Genomic DNA, 25,170 nt, shown 5'->3' on the forward strand with positions numbered 1-25,170 from the left:
TCTTAAGCAAAGGTATGAGTTTAAAATAAGAAAAAGCTGCCACAGTCATCAAGACAGTATAGTACTGGCACAAAGACAGAAATATAGATCAATGGAACAAAATAGAAAGCCCAGAGATAAATCCACGCACCTATGGACACCTTATCTTTGACAAAGGAGGCAAGAATATACAATGGAGAAAAGACAATGTCTTTAACAAGTGGTGCTGGAAAAACTGGTCAACCACTTGTAAAAGAATGAAATTAGAACACTTTCTAACCTCATATACAAAAATAAACTCAAAATGGATTAAAGATCTAAACATAAGACCAGAAACTATAAAACTCCTAGAGGAGAACATAGGCAAACACTCTCTGACATAAATCACAGAAGGATCCTCTATGACCCACCTCCCAGAATATTGGAAATAAAAGCAAAAATAAACAAGTGGGACCTAATTAAAATTAAAAACTTCTGCACTACAAAGGAAACTCTAAGCAAGGTGAAAAGACAGCCTTCAGAATGGGAGAAAATAATAGCAAATGAAGCAACTGACAAAGAATTAATCTAAAAAAATGTACAAGCAACTCCTGAAGCTCAATTCCAGAAAAAATAAAAGATCTAATCAAAAAATGGGCCAAAGAACTAAACAGACATTTCTCCAAAGAAGACATGCAGATGGCTAACAGACACATGAAAAGATGTTCAAAATCACTCATTATCAGAGAAATGCAAATCAAAACCACAATGAGGTACCATTTCATGCCAGTCAGAATGGCTGCTATCCAAAAGTCTACAAGCAATAAATGCTGGAGAGTGTGTGGAGAAAAGGGAACCCTCTTACACTGTTGGTGGGAATGCAAACCAGTACAGCCACTATGGAGAACACTGTGGAGATTCCTTTAAAAACTGGAAATAGAACTGCCTTATGACCCAGCAATCCCACTGCTGGTCATACACACCAAGAAAACCAGAATTGAAAGAGACATGTATACCCCAATGTTCATCACAGCACTGTTTATAATAGCCAGGATATGGAAGAAACCTAGATGTCCATCAGCAAACGAATGGATAAGAAAGCTGTGGTACATGTACACAATGGATTATTACTCAGCCATTAAAGAGAATACATTTGAATCAGTTCTAATGAGGTGGATGAAACTGGAGCCTATTGTACAGAGTGAAGTAAGCCAGAAAGAAAAACACCAATACACTATACTAATGCATATATATATGGAATTTAGAAAGATGGTAATGATAACCCTGTATGCGAGACAGCAAAAGAGACACAGATGTATAGAACAGTCTTTTGGACTCTATGGGAGAGGGAGAGGGTGGGATGATTTGGGGGAATGGCATTGAATGTATATTATCATATGTGAAATGAATCGCCAGTCTATGTTTGATGCATGATACAGGATGCTCAGGGCTGGTGCACTGCAATGACCCAGAGGGATGGTATGGGGAGGGAGGTGGGAGCGGGGTTCAGGATGGGGAACACATGTACACCCATGGTGGATTCATGTCAATGTATAGCAAAACCAATACAATATTGTAAAGTAATTAGCCTTCAATTAAAATAAATAAATTTATAAAAAATAAAAAAAGAAAAAACTGAATATTAGATCAGTGGTTTTTGCTTAAGACACTGAATAAACCAGGTGAAAGAAAAATAGAAAAAAGAATCCATTAACCTTGCCACCTTCTCTTATTGGGTATTTTCTTGTTATTATTAATAAATTATTTCCCCCCAATGGCCAGTTGCTCACCATAGCTGCTTCTTGTAGTGATGTTTCTGTTTGTCACCTGGATCTGAAAAATGATACTTAAAAATGGGAAACCTTTCTTACTTGTGTCAATGATTCACTGTTTCACAAAACCTTTGGACTACCTATGAGAATGTTCCCATTTCAAATTAATCCTCCTAAAATTAAAACTCCATGATTTTCCCCCATGGATGGCAAATTCAAGGAAGTGGTTATGAGGCACATATTTGATAATAGAGCATCATAAGACATCCTCCAAAGATATAGGACCATTCCATATCTCTTAGTGGGCTCTTAACTTGGACACCAACTGCCTGCTTGCCATCTCCACTTGGAGATATCCATGTTAACTTGGCCTCAATGCATCCTCACATGAAGGCATGATCATCCCATTCAAGGCAATTGTATAAAAATAGTGTTCCCCATCTCAGGATGGCATCACTCTACCCAACTATAAAACCAGACACCTGGATATTTTTCTCATCTGTTCATCAGGAAAAGATCCTGATGCTGGGAAAGATTGAAGGCAGGAGGAGAAGGGGATGGCAGAGGATGAGATGGTTGGATGGCATCACTGATTTGAAGGACATGAGTTTGAGCAAGCTCTAAGAATTGGTGAAGGACATGGAAACCTGGAATGCTGCAGTCCACGGGGTCATAAAGAGCTGGACAGGACTGAGCAAACAACTTGAACTGAACTCTTCATCAGGAGGAATCCCAGTCTTTCAGGTCTCAGTTTAATGCTTTAGAATCTCTACCAACTTCCAAGCTAGGTCTGTCTTTTCACTTTCTTACATTATATAGTGACAATAGAGTTAGTCTCTCAGTCGTGTCCTACTCTTTGAGACCCCATAGACTGTAACCAGTTATACTCCTCTGTCTATGGAATTCTCCAGGCAAGAATATTGGAATGAATTGCCATTCCCTTTTCCAGGGGATCTTCCTGACCCAGTGATTGAACCTGGATCTCCTACACTTCGAGGATTCTTTACCATCTGATCAACCAGGGAAGCCCACTTTCTTATATTATCCTGTACTTTTTAGGCATATCACTTGCTATTTAAGTGAGCAGTTGTTTGTGTGTTTTCTCTCCTGTGTTAGAATGTAAACAGGACAAAAGGAAGAACTGAAACAAATGTTCACCATTGTATTCCTGGATCCCTTTCTTAGCTCTGAGAAAAAGCACTCAGGAAGTGATTGGAATATGAATGCCAAACATGATATGACTGTAAGTGATGTATAAGCATCAGAAAGATTCATTGATTTAACCACCCCTGCCCTGCCAGCCTTGCAACACACAAATCCACTGACAGTGCTGTATTCTACCAGTACTGTTGACAGGAGCTTTCTTCATGTTTAAATAACTTTTGGAGAGTACAGGATTCTCGTTCCCATCTTATCTGCTTTATCCTTGTACTGGATGCAGTGACTGGAGGGCCTTTGGGCAGCCTCTCCATGGAGGACCCAAGAGTATCCCACAAATGGGAAGAACGTTCAGAGTCCTGGATGGTCTGCCCAAGTAGGCTAGAGTCCACTCCATGTGTTTTGTCCTCTGCAGAGGCCTGCAGCTATGCAGCTATAGGCCTGTGTTAACTCCTATGTTAGCTCCCTTGTATATCTCCTGTAAGCTTATAGAGGGAAGCAACTAAACAAACTCATCTGGGATCATTATAAAAAGTGTGACCAAGATTTCCAGAGCTGTCTGTGATCTGTCTTTTTTGTCTTCCTAGAAACACAGATGAATAGCCTGTGCAGTGAGTTGGATGTTGACTGTATTCTGGCCAGTGAGATGTGGTGGGCATGATGTCAGCACTTCTGGGTGGCATATACAAAGCTCCTTATCCTCCAGGGGCAAGCTTGGAGCTGCATGTTGAATATGGAGATGCCACAGATAGAAGGAGCCTGGGTCATTGAGTCACGCTTGGAAGAGAACCAGCAAACTCTGATATGAAGAAGAAAAACATTTATCATGTTAAGCCACTGAGATTTGAGAATTGGAAGAACAATTTAACTATGAGGACTAATATTAAAAAAAAACAAAATGATACTCTGAAAGGCTATAATAACAAAGCTCTGATGTCTGACATTGAATTAGAGTCAGGTAGCAAGAAATATGGTGACATATGTGGAAATATTTAGCAAAATTGTTATCTGAATATCTCTGTGGAGGTGGATTATGAGTCTCATAATTTGGCAACCCTAGCAAAAGTAGATGGAAAAAAATCAAAATGTTAATGTGGATTTGCAACAGTTGGCTGTGTTGGTACATTATTAAAAGAAAGAGAAGAACTTGGAAGAAAACTGGCTAGTTTGTAAGCAGAGAGTCCAGAAACTTGAGTCTGTGAAGGGTTGGGAATTCCAACTGCTTCTGGAACACAAACAGTAGAAAATAAGATATTGAGGGGGAAAAAGCCTTTGAGCTTCAAAGCCATATTATGACTCAGCCTCATGAACATGCTCAAATTTAGAAAGTGTTTTGCCACTATTAAGCTGATACAGGCAAGGGCATGAGGAAAAAAAAAGTAAATTTGCAAATCTGATTTATAGAAATGCTTAGGGTGTGGTTACAGCCATATGGAACTATTTGGAAGCAAATATATCAGAAACTTTCTAAGATTTTGAGGAAATTATACAGCCAAAGAAACTGCAAAACTAGTCTAAAATGACTGGGCATATAGAAAGTGGGATCCAGAGCCTCTGTAGAGCTTCTGAAATAATACCCGCCCCCGCCCCCCACCTCCAACACCTACAGTCAGGAAGAGAACATAATGTAGAGAGGAAGAACTCCCAGGGAGGGAAGATTCAGGGCAGGGATCCCTGAGAAAAACAGACTTTGAAACTCCTCTCGGACAGAAGCACCATATTCTGACCAGGGGCCCCCAAAGCAGACAGAAATGTGTGACAAAACTTGCCCTGCAGAGTCCAGGTGTCCTTGTGGGTCAGGGACGGTGTATGTTCATCCTTTCCCCAAAGGCAGTGTTTACTGCCATCATTCTGTGCTGGTATATCCAGCGGGAGGAGAGCATCACGGGGGTCTCTGGTTTCTACGTTGCAGCACCAAAAGCAGCACATGAGGCCTGATGGAGTGAAATTACTTGGAGGTCTGAAACCCACTCCAGCATTCTTGCCTGGAGAATCTCATGAACAGAGGAACCTGTTCATAAGATAAGCTGCAGTCCAAAGCTGCAAAGAGTCAGACAAAACGGAACAACTGAGCCCACATGGATGCTGTGCCTTTGTACTGGATGCAGTGACTGGAGGGCCTTTGGGCAGCCTCTCCATGGAGGACCCAAGAGTATCCCACAAATGGGAAGAACGTTCAGAGTCCTGGATGGTCTGCCCAAGTAGGCTAGAGTCCACTCTATGTGTTTTGTCCTCTGCAGAGGCCTGCAGCTATGTAGCTGTAGGCCTGTGTTAACTCCTATGTTAGCTCCATTGTATAGCAACTGCCAGTTACCCGCCAGGTGCACAAGACAACGCATCCTGAATCATCCCTTTCTCCCCTAGGTGTCACCACTTGGAGGCCACACTTTTGAAGGTGGCACAAAGATGGAAGGAGCCTGTGTCCCTGAGTTATTTCTTGGAGTGTTCCATGGAGCATGTGAGAAAGGAACTTGTTTCAAGCCAGAGATTTAGAACTTTCTATTTCAGAAATTAGCCTAAGTGTGTGAGTCAATGGATCCCTTGCTGTATCTTCCATGGCTCTAGTCACAGGACTAGAGAGACAGGAGACGCCAATCTCACTCTGGAGGGAGGGCTGCCGTTTGCTCACACACTTGCCAAGAACCAGAGGGTGTTGATATCTTTCCTCAATTGCCTCCTCTGTGTTTACTCATCATCCTCTCCCTCCGATCCAGCCAAGGCAGTCATTTTCATGGACAGGCTCTGGTTCCACCCCCACTCTCCACCCCCAGGTGGCTCTGTGAAGCCCAGGTGCAGGTGGCAAGGGGCCAGGCACCCAGGGTGGGGCAGGGGGACAGAGGTCCAAACTCTGTGTCAAGTCACTGCTCGCAGCCCTCACAGCTCCGTATCCCCACGTTCTCTGTGCTGGGATTTTCCCCTGTAGGACCCTCCTACAGGACAGGCTGAGAGCAAAACTGGCTTACATGTGCTAAGAACCCAGTGTCCACAGGTTTGAAGCATCAGGAAAAGCACTCTCACTACTCAGGGCAGGGCAGGCATCCAGCGGGGACCATGTGACTCACTCTAGGTGCCTAGACCCAGGCATTTGAAACCCTGGGCATTGTGCTCAGCCTCTTGAACTCTGTCTCCTCAGCTGTGAAATGCAATACAACACCCGTTCTAAAGCGGTGGAAAGGGAAAATCACTCGGCACACTTTATGGAGGGACTGTCAGGTCCAGATCAGGAGGAGAAACACATATATCTTCCTCACCTCCTTCCACAAGGCTGTCTATGTCACTCTATCTTTACCTCAGACAATAGTTTCTAACCAGTGTTTTCTGCATCTGTTTTTACCTCCTTTCAATCTGTTTCTGCAGTGTATTCAGTGACCTTTAAATTCTGGAACTTGATCCCGTCTGAACCCTTTTTCATCTACCTGTTGCCTTTAGAATATAATGATATCTGGAGTATGTTTGAGGCAGGAGGTAAATGGCCCATCTCCCACTTCCCCCCCAAGAGGGTGAGCAATTTGAGTTCATTCTCTGTGAACAGATACTCCAAAATATTAATAGTAGGACAATTGAGAGGAGATTGGGCCCTGCCCAGATAAAAAATAAAAGACCAAGTATTTCTCATTCTCAAAGTCAAGGAGACTTTCCAACTAGAAAGCTCCTTAGAGGTCAAGAGGGAGAGATGTCAACCTACCATAGGCCTCTTTGCTGGGATCCATTTTGGCTGAGAGATGAGCACACACACATGTGAGAGGATCCTGAGACAAACCAAACATGGATTCAGAATCATGAAAATCAAATTGACTGGCCAAAGGAAACCCAGAAGAAATGCCCCGTATAATCCAAACTACCATGAGGATACCTATGTGTCTATCTACACTTATTGTTCTCTTTGTCCTAATAAACACTTTACTTCTTTCACTATTTCCCATCTCTGTGGAAATTCTTTCCTCAAAAATGAAGGGCCAGGGCCTTGTCACCAGCCACTGGTTTAGTGGCAAGGATTTGGTGCCTTCACCTCACAACCTGACCTCAATCTCTGGTGGGAAACTGAAGCCTTGCTTCAAGCTGCTGCAGGCTGAGACCACCCAAGATCATGTTCTACAGGGTGGTGTGATTTGGTTCTAAGATTTATTTATTTCCCTGCTAATGTTTCTTTTATTTCACTCTTCTTATTCATGCTTGAAGGCCACACTCCCAGTTTCTGGAAATCTGCAGTTTTCCTGCTTTAAGGCAATTGTGGAGACCTGGAATGTCCCGGGCACCCATAATTTTCTGTTTAAAGTCCATGCTCCAAATTGATGCATCAACCTTTCCTGTAACCTTTCTCAGCACGTTTTGCTAAACCCCTACCCAAACTAAATGAGCCCTTGTGCTTTTAATATAGTCCCCTGACCCTCTTCTCCCTCTGTAGCAAGCACCACACTTGTCAGTTCAGTTCAGTCCCTCAGTCGTGTCTGACTCTTTGCATCCCCAGGTACTGCAGCACACCAGGCCTCCCTGTCCATCACCAACTCCTGGAGTTTGCTCGAACTCATGTTCATTGAGTCAGTGATGCCATCCAATCATCTCTTCCTCTCTTGTCCCCTTCTCCTCCTGCCCCCAATCCCTCCCAGCATCAGAGTCTTTTCCAATGAGTCAACTCTTGCCATCAGGTGGCCAAAGCATTGGAGTTTCAGTTTCAGCATCAGTCCTTCCAATGATTATTCAGGAGTGATTTCCTTTAGGATTGACTTTAGTGATTTTCTTTAGGAAGAACTGACTCATTTGAAAAGACCCTGATGCTGGGAAAGATTGAAGGCAGGAGGAGAAGGGGAGGACAGAATATGAGATGGCTGGATGGCTTCACCGACTCAATGGACATGAGTTTGAGTAAACTTTGGGAGTTGGTGATGGACGTGGAGGTCTGGCGTGCTGCAGTTCATGGGGTCTCAAAGAGTCGGACACAACTGAGTGACAGAACTGAACTGACTAGATGGACCTTTATCAGCTAAGTAATGTCTCTGCTTTGTAATATGCTGTCTAGGTTGGTCAAAGCTTTTCTTCCAAGGAGTAAGCATCTTTTAATTTCTTGGTTGCAGCCACCATCTGCAGTGACTTTGGAGCCCCCCAAAATAAATTATTTCACTGTTTCCATTGTTTCCCTATTTGCCATGATGTGATGGGACCTGATGCCATGATCTTAGTTTTCTGAATGTTGAGTTTTATGTCAACTTTTTCACTCTCCTCTTTCACTTTCATTAAGAAGTTCTTTAGTTCTTTGCTTTCTACAATATGGGTGGTGTCATCTGCATAGCTGAGGTTATTGATATTTTTCCTGGCAATCTTGATTCTGGCTTATGCTTCATCCAGCCTGGCACTTCATGTGATGCACTCTACATATAAGTTAAATAAGCAGGGTGACAACATACAGCCTTGATATACTCCTTTCCTGATTTGGAACCAGTCTGTTGTTCCATATCCAGTTAATAACTGTTGCTTCTTGACCTGCATACAGATTTCTCAGGAGCAGGTAAGGTGGCCTGATATTCTCATCTCTTTAAGAGTTTTCCATGGTTTATTGTGATCCACACAGTCAAAGGCTTTGGTGTAGTCAATAAAGCAGAAGTAGATTTTTTTTTTTTAACTCTCTTGCTTCTTTGAGGATCCAGCAGATGTTGGCAGTTTGATCTCTAATTCTTCTGCCTTTTCTAAATCCAGCTTGAACATCTGGAAGTTCATGGTTCATGTACTGTTGAAGCCTGTCTTCACACTTGTAATATTTTTGTAACCACACTTGTAATATTCTTTTAAGCCTGTCTTCCTGCTTGGTGGTAAACTCTGGAAGCCTGTGGCGTGACTCTGGCTCCTGGATGTGACTCTCTGTTTGCAGAGTGAATTTATAAAGTAAAGGACAGCATGTGGCCCCTTGCTGAAAACATGCCATGGCTTCCCACCACCCTAGAGATACAGGTAAACTGCTGGTTCCTCCATCAAGGGCCTAAGAAGTCAGGCCCCTCATGTTGGTAGCAGATGGAGGCCAGAGAGCTCAGCTCCATCCAGCCTCCAGATTGCTGGCCAGGTCCTGCCCATAATTCCACCCACTCTTTCTGCCCTTCCCCTCCTAGTTTGATGTTTGGAGACAAAAGACTGAAAGGATCTGGAAACAGGTTTGGACTGTTTGGATCAGGAAGTTCCAAGTCCAGGGACCAGAGAATGTCCTAGAAAGATAGCCACAGGCTTGGGAGTGGAGGGGTAGGGGTAGTACTTTTCTTTGGCTCAGGTACAAACTGCCTCAGCTTTCAGGCATGGCTGGAGTTGTCCGGAGCAGGAGCCCAGTTCTGCCTCCCTGACCTCACCTGGAACCTTCTCTTCTCCCTGCTGAGAGCCAGGACCCCTGGAGACTTCTGGAACTCTAAGCTCACCTTCCCTGTGGGCCATTCACAGTGCCTATTGTCTTGAAATCTCTCAGCATTGATCACTCAAATCCCTGGGCAGGAATCATCAAGACTTAATATACTTCCTCACCTTCTTCCCCACCCTAGGCCATGCCTTACCTCTCCCCTGGAGCTGCTGTTAGATTTTATCCATAACACTTACCAGCACCTGTTTATAATCAGGCTTCTCTAGATAACAGCTTTTGTGAGAGGTGGTGTTGTATTCTTTGTTTCTGGTGTGGCCAAGGCACACAGTAGGTGTTCAGCTAACCCCACCAGAGGGAAGAGACAGCCATGAATAGAGCTTACCTCTCTGGCTGCTCTCAGAGCTTTATATGGATTTACATTGATTTTGTACCATGTGAATCCCTGGATAGAAAACTCATTCACATGTTTTAAGGTTAGTTGAAGAAAAATAGTAAAACTAAAGCATTTACCTAAGTAATTTGTCCTGGCACTGAGTTTTCTCAAAACTGCCTCAATTCTTTCTTTTGGTTTGATGATGATGATCTGACTTGAAAGTGCTCACAGATAATGTTTTAATTAAAACTAACTGAAAACTGGTTTAGTGCACTACTTAAATAACTGAAGAGGAAAATGGAAAAATTAATGACTTAGAAGTGAGGTAGGGAGAAATATTAGGAAAGGAAATAGAAGTGGGATCATGTTACATATGTAATGTTGCTAAAGACTCAAGAGTAACTGCTTTTGTGAATATTCATAGCACATTCTATTACAAAATTTTATGTCATAATAGCAGTGCTATTTATTTATTTACTAGATTCCCTTTATTTTTCAGAAAATGTGGTATTTGTTCTACTTATTTAGGTAAAAAGAGAATATGCGAGAATAAGCTCCAATACAAATGATTATGTTTTATAAATTGCATGGTTTTATTGATTTCAAATATTTTGTGGTATTTTCCATACTATTAATAAATCACAGCAGGATCCTCTATGACCCACCTCCCAGAATATTGGAAATAAAAGCAAAAATAAACAAATGGGACCTAATTAAAATTAAAAGCTTCTGCACAACAAAGGAAGCTCTAAGCAAGGTGAAAAGACAGCCTTCAAAATGGGAGAAAATAATAGCAAATGAAGCAACTGACAAAGAATTAATCTAAAAAATCTACAAGCAACTCCTGCAGCTCAATTCCAGAAGAATAAACAATCCAATCAAAAATGGGCCAAAGAACTAAATAGACATTTCTCCAAAGAAGACATGCAGATGGCTAACAAACACATGAAAAGATGCTCAACATTACTCATTATCAGAGAAATGCAAATCAAAACCACAATGAGGTACCATTTCACACCAGTCAGAATGGCTGCTATCCAAAAATCTACAAGCAATAAATGCTGGAGAGGATGTGGAGAAAAGGGAACCCTCTTAAACTGTTGGTGGGAATGTAAACTAGTACAGCCACTGTGGAGAACACTGTGGAGATTACTTAAAAAACCTGGAAATAGAACTGCCTGATGACCCAGCAATCCCACTTCTGGGCATACACACTGAGGAAACCAGAATAGAAAGAGATACGTGTACCCCAATGTTCATCGCAGCACTGTTTATAATAGCCAGGACGTGGAAGCAACCTAGATGTCCATCAGCAGATGAATGGATAAAGAAAGCTGTGGTACATATACACAATGGAGTATTACTCAGCCATTAAAAAGAATACGTTTGAATCTGTTCTAATGAGGTGGATGAAACTGGAGCCCTATTGTACAGAGTGAAGTAAGCCAGAAAGAAAAACACCAATACAGTATACTAACACATATATATGGAATTTAGAAAGATGGTAACGATAACCCTGTATGTGAGACGCCAAAAAGAGGCACAGATGTATAGAACAGTCTTTTGGACTCTGTGGGAGAGGGAGAGGGTGGGATGATTTGGGGGAATGGCATGGAAACATGTATAATATCATATAAGAAACAAATCACCAGTCCAGGTTCGATACAGGATTCTTGGGGCTGGTGCACTGGGATGACCTGAAGAGATGGTATGGAGAGGGAGGTTCAGGATGGGGAACACGTGTACACCTGTGGTGGATTCATGTTGATGTGTGGCAGAGCCAATACAATGTTGTAAAGTAATTAGCCTCCAATTAAAATAAATAAATTTAAATTAAAAAAATAAACTTTGTACTTGCTCTTTATATCATATTGAAAGAATAGGCAAATTTTGGGTCCTAGGGCATTTCATCTTCAACTGTCCATATAGGATAAATTCTGACCCTGAGATAAGCTGAGTCTACTGAATTTCTGAACTGAGTTCCCAGGCAGCAGAAACACTTGTAAGTCCATCTTCTTTGTCAAATGGCTTTAACTCAGCCTGCACAGTGGCCAACTTACTAATGGCAAGATGAAACAATCATTTCACACCCAGAATGGACACTCTATCAAAAGATCCTTCTCCTGTCACTGAAGAGAGTTCTTTCCACCAATCACAGATAAGGTTCCAGGAAGTGCTTCATGAGTGTTGTGTTGGTTGGATGGGTGGGTGGGGTGGATGGCATAGGCTATGTTCAGCTAGATATCAATTTATTGTCTCAAGTCCAGATTCACCCTTTATTTTCCAATCTGTGAAAAGGGAGATGGGCCTCTTAATAGTTTTCCTTTGCCAGGTGATTTGATGATGTCAGTAGAAGGCCCTGGAGAGACACTGCAGAAAAAGGGGGTCCCTTCCTGTTCTCATAGCTAGGTCCTGGGAGATAAGTGTTGTTTTTACTGCTCAGCAGTGTGGTTCCTCCAGGATTAGGTTTCTGCTTGGTGCTGCTCTCTCTCCAGCATTCTGCAGCTGCTTGCTTTCTGCATCTCTTGATGTGGGCAGCCCTGAGCAGCCAGGAACTGCAGATGGCACAGGATAGGCCCACCCAGGATTTTGTACCTTGTGCTCTCTCCTTTGTCCGAAACATAGGTGCACTGGGCTGGCTTCCTGCCTGACCTCTGTCCCTTGGAGGTCAGAGTAATCAGGTGTTGACCAGGCCCAAGTTGTGCGCAGAGGTGTTCTGGAGTCTAAGAAAACAGGCCTCTGCAGTGCATCCATGTGGCACTCAACTCCCGCTGCCTACTGTCTGTCAGCCTCAGCTTTCCTACGTCCTGGGGCTTGGTTTGTTGTGGCCCTCCTGACAAGGACCCTGTGGGCTTTGGGCCTCACACCTAAGTGCATGTACCTAGACTCTCTCTGTCCCGTCACTGGGCTCAATTTGTCTGTGCCCCAGAAATAGTTTCCCATTCCAGGGGCTGTGGACCAACTCTGGCCTGGTAAGCCTGGTACAATCCTCCATCACCCAGTTGGTCTTGTCCCACTTTCTTCATTGAGGTCTGAGGCCCTTTCCTCTGTATCTGTCCTTGAGTCCTCTCTCACAGCTCTAGGGTGCCCTTGAGAGTTCTTTTTACATCTCAACAATCACTCTTTTGTTTTATTTCTTAAAAATAGCTTAGTGTTTTCTTTTTACATGAAGTTTTCTTATTTAAATTATATGGTTTGCATATCCTGTTTGGACCAAGACCAATATATCTGTGCTGTGTGTGTGTACAAGTATATATATATATATGTGTATATATATATATATATATATGTATGTATATGCATATAAATGTATAATACATATATATGTATATATGTACACACATAAATACATGTGTATGGGCTTCCTAGGTGACGTAAGTGGTAAAGAACCTGCCTGACAATGCAAGAGACTTAAGAGACCCAGGTCAGGAAAATCCCCTGGAGAAGGGCATGGCAACCCACTCCAGTATTCTTGTCTGGAGAATCCCATAGATAGACGAGCCTGGCGGGCTAGAACTCATAGGGTCACAAGAGTTGGACACACTGAAGTGACTGAGCATGCATGCACACACACACATATAAAACAGAACATCTTTTGATATAAATTTCAGACGATTTAGGCAAATGTATGCTTTGATCCAGATTATTTGATAATTTCAAAAATGCATGTGTTTTGATTTTGAGTAAATTATTTGGATGCAGCAGAGAGCATTGCATTGTATTTGGCTCATGGGAGCAGTTGAAGCCTGGGACATTCACTGGTGCTAAGCATTCGGTGTCCTCAAGAGGCTGTCAGGACCAGGTCTGTCCCTTCTCACAGCCCTGTGCTCCCAACACAGACAGCTATGAGGCCTCTTCTTTAACTTTGAAGATACCCCAAACTTTATCCCCGTGCTGCTCACCACACCCCGTTTCTCACCTAACAGCCACTCACGCATTCCCTTGAGCTCTACCACAAGCCCCTGGACTCTGTCTCTGTGGTCAGCATAACCATCATCCTCATAACTCTTGCCTTCATTCCATTCTCATGAGGTGGGTGCTAAACACCTAACATGGATTATCTCATTAAGCGTCATACGTTTTCTTCATGATAAATTCTATTTTACCTTATTTTATGATATGAGGAAATTGATACTCTGAGAGGGTGACTCACAAACCAGGTAAACAGTGGAGCCTGGATGTCTGTACTCCAGATAAGCACTGTCCAATTCTGCACCCTTTAGTCATGTGTTATTTTAACATATTTAAAAGCCTAAAATGGGATATTGAGGTCCTAATTTACAAGAGCCAAATCCACAGGGCTCAGTGTTAGCTGTGGGGCTGGTGCAGGAAGAGAGCATTTCCACTGTTGCAGAAAGTTCTGCTGGATGACACTGCTCCAAACAAGTACTTTGTCAAACTATCTGTGGTGAAGAACCTGTTATCATTTTCCCTTTCAATTTTATTTCCATTCCATTCCATATGGACCCTTTTGTAAGATACAATAAAAATAAATTATGGAGGAAGAGATGTGAATAGTAGTGGTTAAGGTGACAGAACAAAATGGCAGCCCCAGAGCTGCTGACAGGCTGAATCCCCCAGCAGCCTCCCAATTACAGAGTCAGAGGAAATAGCAGATTAAAATCCTGATTCATCAAGAAAGTGACTCAAGAAAAGATGTTCTCACTAGGATGTCCTTAGGATCATCCACAGAACACAGGTGCTGAGAGGACACATCTGACCCTTCACTCATTTGTCCTGTGGGGTGAGCATCCCAAATGGTTAGAAGGTTCAATGTTTTTTATGTCACCACTGAAGCATCATCTGTCATCCCCCTGCCCCATGTCTTTCAGCGTGTTGGATATTTCATGCTTCCAAGGGCTATGAACAATGTAATGGACCCAGCCTGGTGCCACTGCAGGGAAACCTTTGGCTCCAAAGTTCCTGACACACTGTAGAGCTCTCAACTACTTGGATTTTTCTGCCTTCTTCATACTGCTCCTGGGAAATGGTGAAATCCCTTCTTCTCTCCATTCTCCAAGATATGCCTTAGAATTTTCTGCTTCTTAGAGGCCCTACTCCAAATCAGGTCAAAGATCCAACTGTTGAGATAATTCTCAATGGTCTAGGGTTTATGTACATCTTAAGAGAAAAAGATATTGATAGCATTGTTCAAGGATGTTTACATTAGACAGCCTTGACTGTAGTAAGACAATAACTTCCTCAGAGAGGAGCATCTCTCCTTGGACAAATTCCTGAGCAATAAACATAATGACTCTCTCTAGAAAGGAAGAGGACCAGGTTTGCTAGCAGCCCATATCTTTGTAAGACCAGGACCTTATAGCCTTAGAGCTCTTTGAGTGTGACACACATCTGCTGTGGCATTCACCTGGCCTCCATACCACATTCCTGGGACTTTTGGGAAAAGGAGACACAATGCAAATGTGAGGCTCATGCTGCCTTCTGTTTTGAGGCAGTAATTTGTGAAACTCCAACTGGGCTCTTGTCTCCTTCTGGACTGAACATTGGAAATGTGTGGCTTGCCCACCTGGGAACTGTAGGAGGCCTCCAGCCCAGGAGCTGCTTGGTTAGCTGATGGTCTCTCTGGACTCTCCTGACTTTTTTGCTGTCATCACATCTCACTATCTTTCCCTTTCTTTCTTATTTCTAGTCCCTGATGAGTTTACGCTTGATGGTCATTCAGCCCTGATTCATCCAGCAAATGTTACTGAGAGCCCACCATGGTCAGGCACCATTCCAGATGCTACAGCTACTTTGGTGATCAACACAGTCATTATTCCTACTTTCCCAGAGCTATTTCTCATTGGAATCATGTGGAGATGGATCTCTTTGGAGATGACAATAAACCAGGTAGAAGTGCAAAAATATCAGATTGCATAAGTGCTACATTGTTGTTGTTTACTTGCTAAGTCATGTCAAACTCTGTGACTCCAGGGAATGCAACACGCCAGGGCCCTCTGTTCTCCACTGTCTCCTGAAGTTTGCTCAGATTTGCCCATTGAGTCAGTGATTCTATCTGACCATCTCATCCTCTGTCACTCTTTTTCTTTTGCCCTCAGTCTTTCCCAGCATCAGGGTCTTTCCCAATGAGTCAGCTCTTCACATCAGGTGGCCAAAGAATTGGAGATTCAGCTACAGGATCAGCCTTTCCAATGAATATTCAGGGTTGATTTCCTTTAGGATCAACAGGTTTGATCTCCTTGCAGAACAAGGGACTCTTAAGAGTATTCTTTAGCACCACAGTTCAAAAGCATCAATTCTTCAGTGCTCAGCCTTCTTTATGGTCCAACTCTCACAACCATACATGACTACTGGAAAAACTTTACTTTGACTAGAAAGACCTTTACCAGCAAAGTGACATATCTGCTTTTTAATGTATTATCTAGTTTTGTCATAGTTTTCCTTCAAAGGAGCAAGTGTCTTTTAATTTCATGGCTGCAGTCACCATCCACAGTGATTTTGGAGCCCAAGAATAGAAAATCTTTCACTGTTTCCACCTTTTCCCCTTGTATTTGCCATGAAGTGATAGAACCCAATGCCATGATCTTAGCTTTTTGAATGTTGTGTTTTAAGCAAACTTTTTCACTTTCCTCTTTTACCCTCACCAAGATTCTCTTTATTTTTTATTCAGTTTGTGCCAATAGAGTGATATGTATATCTGAGGTTATTGATATTTCTCCCAGCAATCTTGGTTCCAGCTTGTGATTCATCCAGCCTGGCATTTCACGTAATATATTCTGCATATAAGTTAAATAAGTAAGGTGAAAATATACAGTCCGTCTCAATTTTGAATCAGCCAGTTATTCCATGAACAGTTCTAACTGTTTATTCTTGACCTGCATACAGGTATCTCAGGAGGCAGGTAAGGTGCTCTGGTATTCCCATGTCTTTAAGAATTTCCCACAGTTTTCTGTGATCCACACAGTCAAAGGCTTTAACATAGTCAATGGAGCAGAAGTAGATGTTTTTTCTGGAATTCCCTTATTTTCTCTATGATCCAGTGAATGTTGGAAATTTGATCTCTGGTTCCTCTGTCTTTTCTAAGTGCTATATTGAGCACTGAAGGGGTCTGGCAGGCAAATGGGAACCGTTCTTGGATGGCCATGGAAGATCACCGGGGAGGTGATGTTGAAATCTGAATAAAACAAGAAAGAATCAGTCATGATGTTATTGAATGGAGTGTGTGTTGGGAGGTCTGGCTGTTCGCTGCTCAAAAGCCAATAAGCAAGCCAGGTTGGTGGAAAGGAAAATGTGCTTTACTTCAGAGGCTGACAGCTGTGGGGGGAGGGTGGCCGACATCTGTCCAAAGGCTGACTCTCTTCCACTGACAAGCAGAGGGTGAAAGCATTTATAGACAGAGTCAGGGATGGGGGCGCTACATGCAGAAACAGTGTAGTCATCTCAAACAGTCATCTTCAAATTGGTCATTGGTGGTCTGACCAGCATTATCTTGAATGTTTTAGGTACAGTTAATCTTCAGTTCCAGGGTCCATTTGTTTCCATTTCTTTGTGGTCAGTTCTCGGGATTGTGGAAGCTCATGTCCTGGGTACAGTCTGGTCATCTTGTAGTTAACTTGTCCACCTGGGATTTTAGTATCCATAAAGACAGCTCACAGGATATGACTCAGAATATTACCTACAGCCCTTGAGAAAGAACTAAAGGTCCTTGACAATGTGTAATGACTGCATTTTTATTACTTAGTCTCCTTAGACTGTGTTCTTTTTTTTCAGCATTTCTCACTTCTCTGATTAAACTTATTCTTTGACTAAAGTTTTCCACAGGCAAAAAACAGGCAAAGAACATGGTGGGGAGGCAAGGGCTATATGGTCCTGCTCCATTTCAATAAGAATACTTGAGGAAAAAGTTCAGGCAGAGGAAATAACTAGAACAAATGCCTTAAAGGAGAACCAATTTGACAAGTTCCAAAAAGGCTGTCAGGAAAGAGATAATCATTCCTGGTGGTGGAAGGAACCAAAGCTAGGGCAAGGGATTTAGTCTCCATCCTCTGTTGTCCAGGAAATCACTATAAGGTTTGAAGCAGGAAGAGATGATCTAATTCATATTTTTGAAAGATTATTCTGGATTTACTCTGGAGTCTCTGGAGTCTTGGGGTGAGGCAGGATGTGCTCCTGTAGAGTTGACAGGACTTGCTGATTAGGTTATAGATGTATGTTGGAAGTAAAAGAAGGGAAATGCCAAAATATCTTGCAGATTTTTGCCTTTAACACCTGGGAGTGGTAGCTAGGATGCTGTTACTAAGAGGGAAGGAGAGGTACGTGGAGGTTTGTTGGAATGAGAGGCTAGGAATGCCCACCAGACATCCATTTGGGCCTGTGAAGTGGGTAGTTGGGTGAGTGGGACTGGAGAGCAAAGAATAACTTCTAAAATATATGGAACTTAGAGTCATTGGCAGAGATAATGCTTACAGCCCTGGTGGTGAATGAACTTCCTTAGAGACTGAGTGTAGACAGGGGAGGAGACCCAGGGCAAATTTCTGTGGTTTTCACCACCTAGAAGTCAAACAGAGGGATTGAAGCCAGCTGAAGACACCGAAAGGGGTTGAGCAGTGTGGTCAAAGGCAGTCCAGACAGTACTTCATAGAGACTGAAACAAAAGATTGTTTCTAAATAAAACTTTCCATGAAATTCTTTTGGCAGTTGGGAAATTCTGTAGCTCTTTGCAAGATGGCTCAGTGGGAGAAAAGAAGGGACAGAATCCTGACTGAAGAGAGGTGACCTAGACTAACAGATGAGAAAGATGAGCCTAGGGAGCATGGGCTAACCTTCACAAAGTTCTGCCGTAAGTGTAACTTGAGAAACGATTTGATGGCTAGAAGGCAATGGGGTGTGGTCATTGGGAGGGCTTTCATTTTAGTAGAAGAAGCAAGGTAATATTTGCCTGCTGACAGAGATGATCCTTTAAAGAAGTAGAATTTATAATATAGGGAAAAGAAAGGCACCAAACATCATTTTCTTATTGAGCTCAGGCTTTGGAAGACAAAGAGAAAGAGAAACAGATATTTCTGATTTCTCTGAGATGATGAACCCAGAGAGGATTACATACTTAAAATTGGCAGGGTGGTGGGGCTGGGGGAGAAGAAATAATAACTGATATTATAAAAACGTCACCCAGACACAAATGTTAAATCCATCCACTTCCTTCATTTTCAACATCACCACCCTGTTTCTATCACCCTCACCTCATGCTGGGACTGCACTGGGCTCCCTTATGTCTGCCCAACCCTGATCCCAGCCCCTCACCCCTGCACACACAGTGCAGCTTCCATCCAACTGTCAGAGGGGCTGTTTTAATTCTTAAATTCAATTTTAACTGCCATCTATCCCATGGACTGCAAGGAGATCCAACCAGTCCATTCTAAAGAAGATCAGTCCTGGGTGCTTTGGAAGGAACTATGCTAAAGCTGAAAGTCCAGTACTTTTGCTACCTCATGCGAAGAGTTGACTCATTGGAAAAACACTGATGCTGGGAGGGACTGGGGGCAGGAGGAATAGGGGATGACAGAGGATGAGATGGCTGGTTGGCATCACGGACTTGATGGATGTGAGTTTGAGTGAACTCCGGGAGTTGGCGATGGAGGCCTGGCATGCTGCAATTCATGGAGTCACAAAGAGTCAGACACAACTGAGCGACTGAACTGATTGCTTGTGAAATAAATCAATTACCAAGATTTCCGGGCCCCCTTTGATTATGATGGGCAGCTGACCAGCTACCCTCACATGTCCGATTTCCTGAGCTGTGACACTCTAGCCCAGCTGGCCTTGTTCCACTTCTTCTAACAAGCCAAGATCTCACGCCGTGTAACTGCACATCTGAAACCTGCCTGGGAAGATTTCCTCACCTATCTGGTTAGACTAGACAAGATTCTCCCATCCACCATTCCAGCTCTCTATCATAACTCTCTCTGGATTTTATTCATAACAAATCTTTTGAAATTATTTGTTAGCTTATTTTCTTGTTTTTAACACACTCCCTGAATAGAAGGCAAAAAGTCGTTTGTATTTGGTTCACCCTAGTATACTCAGCCGGAGAAGGCAATGGCACCCCACTCCAGTACTCTTGTCTGGAAAATCCCATGGAAGGAGGAGCCTGGTAGGCTGCGGGCCATAGGGTCGCTAAGAATCGGACATGACTGAGCGACTTCACTTTCTCTTTTCACTTTCATGCATTGGAGAAGGAAATGGCAACCCACTCCAGTGTTCTTGCCTGGAGAATCCCAGGGACGGGGAAGACTGGTGGGCTGCCGTCTATGGGGTCACACAGAGTCGGACATGACTGAAGTGACTTAGCATAGCATAATATACTCAGCATTTGACTGCTTCTGGTACATCACGATGATTGTTTCTTTGAGTGATGTTAGTTTCATTTTATATCCATAGTATTATCATGAAAAGTATTTTAAACAAAGTCAATATTATAATGAATTATTATGAAGATGATTGTCATCATGGATATTTACTTTTATATTTTTAGAGCATTTTGGATTTTTTACTCAGGATTTTAGTTAAACGTATCACAATCATCAAACATGATATTTCCATGACTTTATTCTGGGAGAAGGCAATGGCACCTCACTCCAGTACTCTTGCCTGGAAAATCCCATGGATGGAGGAGCCTGGTAGGCTGCAGTCCATGGGGTCACGAAGAGTCGGACACAACTGAACAACTTCACTTTCACTTTTCACTTTCATGCATTGGAGAAGGAAATGGCAACCCACTCCCATGTTCTTGCCTGGAGAATCCCAGGGACAGGGAAGCCTGGTGGGCTGCCATCTATGGGGTCGCACAGAGTCAGACACGACTGAAGCGACTTAGCAGCAGCAGTGACTGCTAATTGCTGTGTTAATTAAGATTTACATAGACAAATGGTGATTTAAAGTCAACATTAGCACTATTAGTTTTTAGTTATTCTCAAGCTTGATACAGACTCCCTGGACATGGAAAAACAGACTGGTTCCAAATAGGAAAAGGAGTACGTCAAGGCTGTATATTGTCACCCTGCTTATTTAACTTATATGCAGAGTACATCATGAGAAACACTGGGCTGGAAGAAGCACAAGTTGGAATAAAGATTGCTGGGAGAAGTATCAATAACCTCAGATATGCAGATGACACTACCCTTATGGCAGAAAGTGAAGAGGACCAAAAAAGCCTATTTATGAGAGTGAAAGAGGAGAGTGAAAAAGTTGGCTTAAAGCTCAACATTCAGAAAATGAAGATCGTGGCATCTGGTCCCATCACTTCATGGGAAATAGATGTGGAAACTGTGGAAACAGTGACTGACTTCATTTTTGGGGGCTCCAAAATCACTGCAGATGGTGACTGCAGCCATGAAATTAAAAGACGCTTACTCCTTGGAAGAAAAGTTATGACCAACCTAGACAGCATATTGAAAAGCAGAGACATTACTTTGCCAACAAAGGTCCGTCTAGTCAAGGCTATGGTTTTTCCTGTGGTCGTGTATGGATGAGAGAGTTGGACTGTGAAGAAAGCTGAGCACCAAAGAATTGATGCTTTTGAACTTTGGTGTTGGAGAAGGCTCTTGAGAGTCCCTTGGACTGCAAGAAGATCCAACCAGTCTATTCTAAAGGAGATCAGCCCTGGGTGTTCTTTGGAAGGAATGATGCTAAAGCTGAAACTCCAGTACTTTGGCCACCTCATGCGAAGAGTTGACTCATCGGAAAAGACTCTGATGCTGGGAGGGATTGGGGGCAGGAGGAGAAGGGGACGGCAGAGGATGAGATGGCTAGATGGCATCACCGACTCGACGGACGTGAGTTTGAGTGGACTTTGGGAGATGGTGATGGATAGGGAGGCCTGGCGTGCTGCGATTCATGGGGTTGCAAAGGATCAGACACGACTGAGCGACTCAAGTGAACTGAACTGAAGCTTGATACAATCATATATTTGATGTAGAAACTGAGTTTGTGGTGATAGCAGAAATACTCTCACTGGAAGCTGCTACTTCCTATAAAGTTTGTGTAAGTATAAAGGCCTATGATATTATCCTTTATTTATTATTTCTCATTGTGTAGCATTCATCCTTCAGTGTTGAAAAAAATACTGCTTTTATCAAAAATCAGCCCAGCTGCCTACATTACCAGGAACTTCCTGAATGCTTAATGAATTGAGTCTCAGGATGACAACCACAAAAAGAAAAACATAACTCCCAGCAGTTTCATTTAACACAGGGGATCACATCAAGTCTGTGGCTGTAAATAAGTCCCCTTATAAGAATGAGTTCAATTTTATGAGAAGTTGGTCTTTCCCTACACTTGATGGGATGTAGCATTTAAGATGTCAGAGAGCCTCTGCTCTCTGGAAGTAGGTGGGAACTGCAGGCCAGCCTTTTGGGAAAGACTTATCATTTTCCAGTAAAATACCTGACAGGCTGGATCCTGCAGATTAAAATCTCCCTAAAGATAGAAGTGAAAGTGGAGAGTGAAAAAGTTGGCTTAAAGCTCAACATTCAGCAAACGAAGATCATGGCATCTGGTCCCACCACTTCATGGGAAATAGATGGGGAAACAGTGGAAATGGTGTCAGACTTTATTTTTCTGGGCTCCAAAATCACTGCAGATGGTGACTGCAGCCATGAAATTAAAAGACACTCACTCCTTGGAAGGAAAGTTATGACCAACCTAGATAGCATATTCAAAAGCAGAGATATTACTTTGCCAACAAAGGTTCGTCTAGTCAAGGCTATGGTTTTTCCTGTGGTCATGTATGGATGTGAGAGTTGGACTGTGAAGAAGGCTGAGCGCTGAAGAATTGATGCTTTTGAACTGTGGTGTTGGAGAAGACTCTTGAGAGTCCCTTGGACTGCCAGGAGATCCAACCAGTCCATTCTGAAGGAGATTAGCCCTGGGATTTCTTTGGAAGGAATGATGCTAAAGCTGAAACTCCAGTACTTTGGCCACCTCATGTGAAGAGTTGACTCATTGGAAAAGACTCTGATGCTGGGAGGGATTGGGGGCAGGAGGAGAAGGGGATGACAGAGGATGAGACGGCTGGATGGCATCACTGACTTGATGGACATGAGTCTCAGTGAACTCCGGGATTTGGTGATGGATAGGGAGGCCTGGCGTGCTGCGATTCATGGGGTTGCAAAGAGTCAGACACGACTGAGCGACTGATCTGATCTGAAAGATAGAAGGCAAATGTGATGTTGTTGTGTTCTTATTTACTGTATATCACTGCAATAATGACTTGATAAAAACTCAGTTCATTTTCCTCACTCATACAGATATGTTATGATATGAAAATGAAAAAAAAAAAGTACAGAATGGTGTGTGATAATGTTGACAGCATGATACAATGAACTTAGAAAGATCGACATGCTCCAAAATGTTATAATTAATTGAGGTAGGAGTGGTAGAACAGGCATAGTTAGAGTTTGATCTCCTAACAATGCATTTTAGTAATGTTTTATTGTCAACTCTACCAGGAACAAAAATATGCTGGAAGGTTAAAAATATCTCAATAAAACAATAATTTATGCTTCTGAAATCACTTTATATATATTTTGAGAACTTTAAAAAAATAAGGTGATAGATATTTGAACATGTAAATTTATTTTATTGTTTTTTTCTTTCTGTATTAACTGTCTGATTAACTTTTAAGTTTCTGTTTTCAGGACACTTGTATCCATGTGGTGGTAATATGATATTTTGTAACAAGGTCACAGATAGATGCTGACAGATAAAACCCAGAAATAATTTATTCCTAATGGCGCAATATGGAAAAGAATAATTTTTTAAAACATTAACATCTAAGAAAGCTTAGAACAATCTTCTTGTCTCAAAATGTATTTAAAAAAATTACACTGTGCTGTTGAATGCTGCCATTTTATTATTTAATAATGTCCCATTTTAGGTGATGTGCAGAGAGGACACATTACCATGTACATTTTCTCAATATTAAAAGCATTAAAATCATCAAATATAGAATTTAGAGGTACTTTAAAAATAATTTGTCAAATACCCTTATTGTACAGGAGAGGGAATGAAGACTCAGAGAGTCCAAAGTGCAGTGCCATGGACCTAGGACAGACAAGTTCTTTCCCACCCCATCTATCCTTCTTTAAGAAAATCAGCCTCATCTTGTTACTGAACTTGGGTCTGGATACTCATTGCTCAAGAATTCAATACTGAAGGATAAGTATTGGGTGAAAAGAAAGATAGTTTTATTGAGAAAGCCAGGGGAAAGGGTGGATTCATGTCCTAAAGAACCAACTCCCCACTCCTCAGGTTTTGCTGAGAGGTGATATAGAGACAATAAGAAGGGGCTGTGTGCTGAGGAGGGAGTTTCAGAGCATGATCAGCTCATGGACATTCTTCTGATTGGTTAGTTGTGAGGTAACTGGCAGTCAGTACCATCAAGCTTCTGGTTCTAACTAGGCTGGGGTCTACTAACATATGGCCAATTTCTTAGTGGTGGGGATTTTAAAGGATGTGGATCAGAATATTATCTATAGCTCTTGAGAGGAACTAAAGGTCCTTGACTTTTTTAATGAGTCAACTCATATTGTTACTTTGTCCTATCTGAATATTTTTGTCCTATCTGTATATTTTTGCTTCTGTACTATTTGCTTACTCTCTGATTAAAGTTATTTTTTAGCTAAAGCTTTTCTACAGATAAAAGGCAGGCAGAGGGTATGGGGGAAGAACTACAGGATCCCACTCCCTTACAATACCTTTCCATATAACTAGTTAGTGAAAAGAGTCACACACATCAGATCACAGAAGCCACATGGTTTTCCACACCCTACATTCTCTACCTTAAGCTTCCCTCCACTCTTTCCTACACTGCCTCCAATTGCTCCTGTCCCCTGTACAAACATAGGGTGGGCATAGACCTCTGGCCCTAACTACATAAATATTAAGGCAGAGAAGACATCAGAGAAAAATCTTGTTTATGATTGTCTAATTTTTATCAAAGTGACCCCAAAATTAATCTGACTCCTTTTTCTGTTAATGGTTATTTTGTTATATGCTAATAATAAATGATGAGAAAAATAGGATATGGACACCTAGGAATAAGATTTCATTTCTTTATCTTTAGAATGTGTTGAAAGTACTTTAGAATGTGTTGAAAATTCTTAGTAAAGAATGAGCTGCCTTAACACTGAACTCCAAAAGGTAGTTTTAGGAGGCACTGAACACCCCATTCTGAATTCTAACAGATAAAGAAGCAGCTGGACTATCCAGATAGTTATTTGCATTATACATATTTAAAATTTTCTCTATATTATGATGCTTGGTATCTTGAAAACCTTTTCTGGGTGGGGAGAAACTGCCTCCTGGGATAGCCAACTTAGAGATGGCAAAAGGTCCAGCTTGGAGATTGCTTTTGATTTGCAAAATTTCCGGAGCCAGATCCCCATCATCTGACCTGTTCACCCCTCAGGTCATATTCCTTCCCCTGTCTTAATCTTCTCAGGGCCAGGTACCAGGCAACTAGGGTCCACCCAGACAGCTTTGAGCCCATCAAAATTGTTCAGCTAATCACTCCTAGGCTGTTGTTCATCCTGCTTTGTCTTTCTTGCAAAAAGCCC

This window comes from Bos javanicus, chromosome 4 (assembly GCF_032452875.1).
Source record: "Bos javanicus breed banteng chromosome 4, ARS-OSU_banteng_1.0, whole genome shotgun sequence".
Lineage (NCBI taxonomy): Eukaryota > Metazoa > Chordata > Mammalia > Artiodactyla > Bovidae > Bos > Bos javanicus.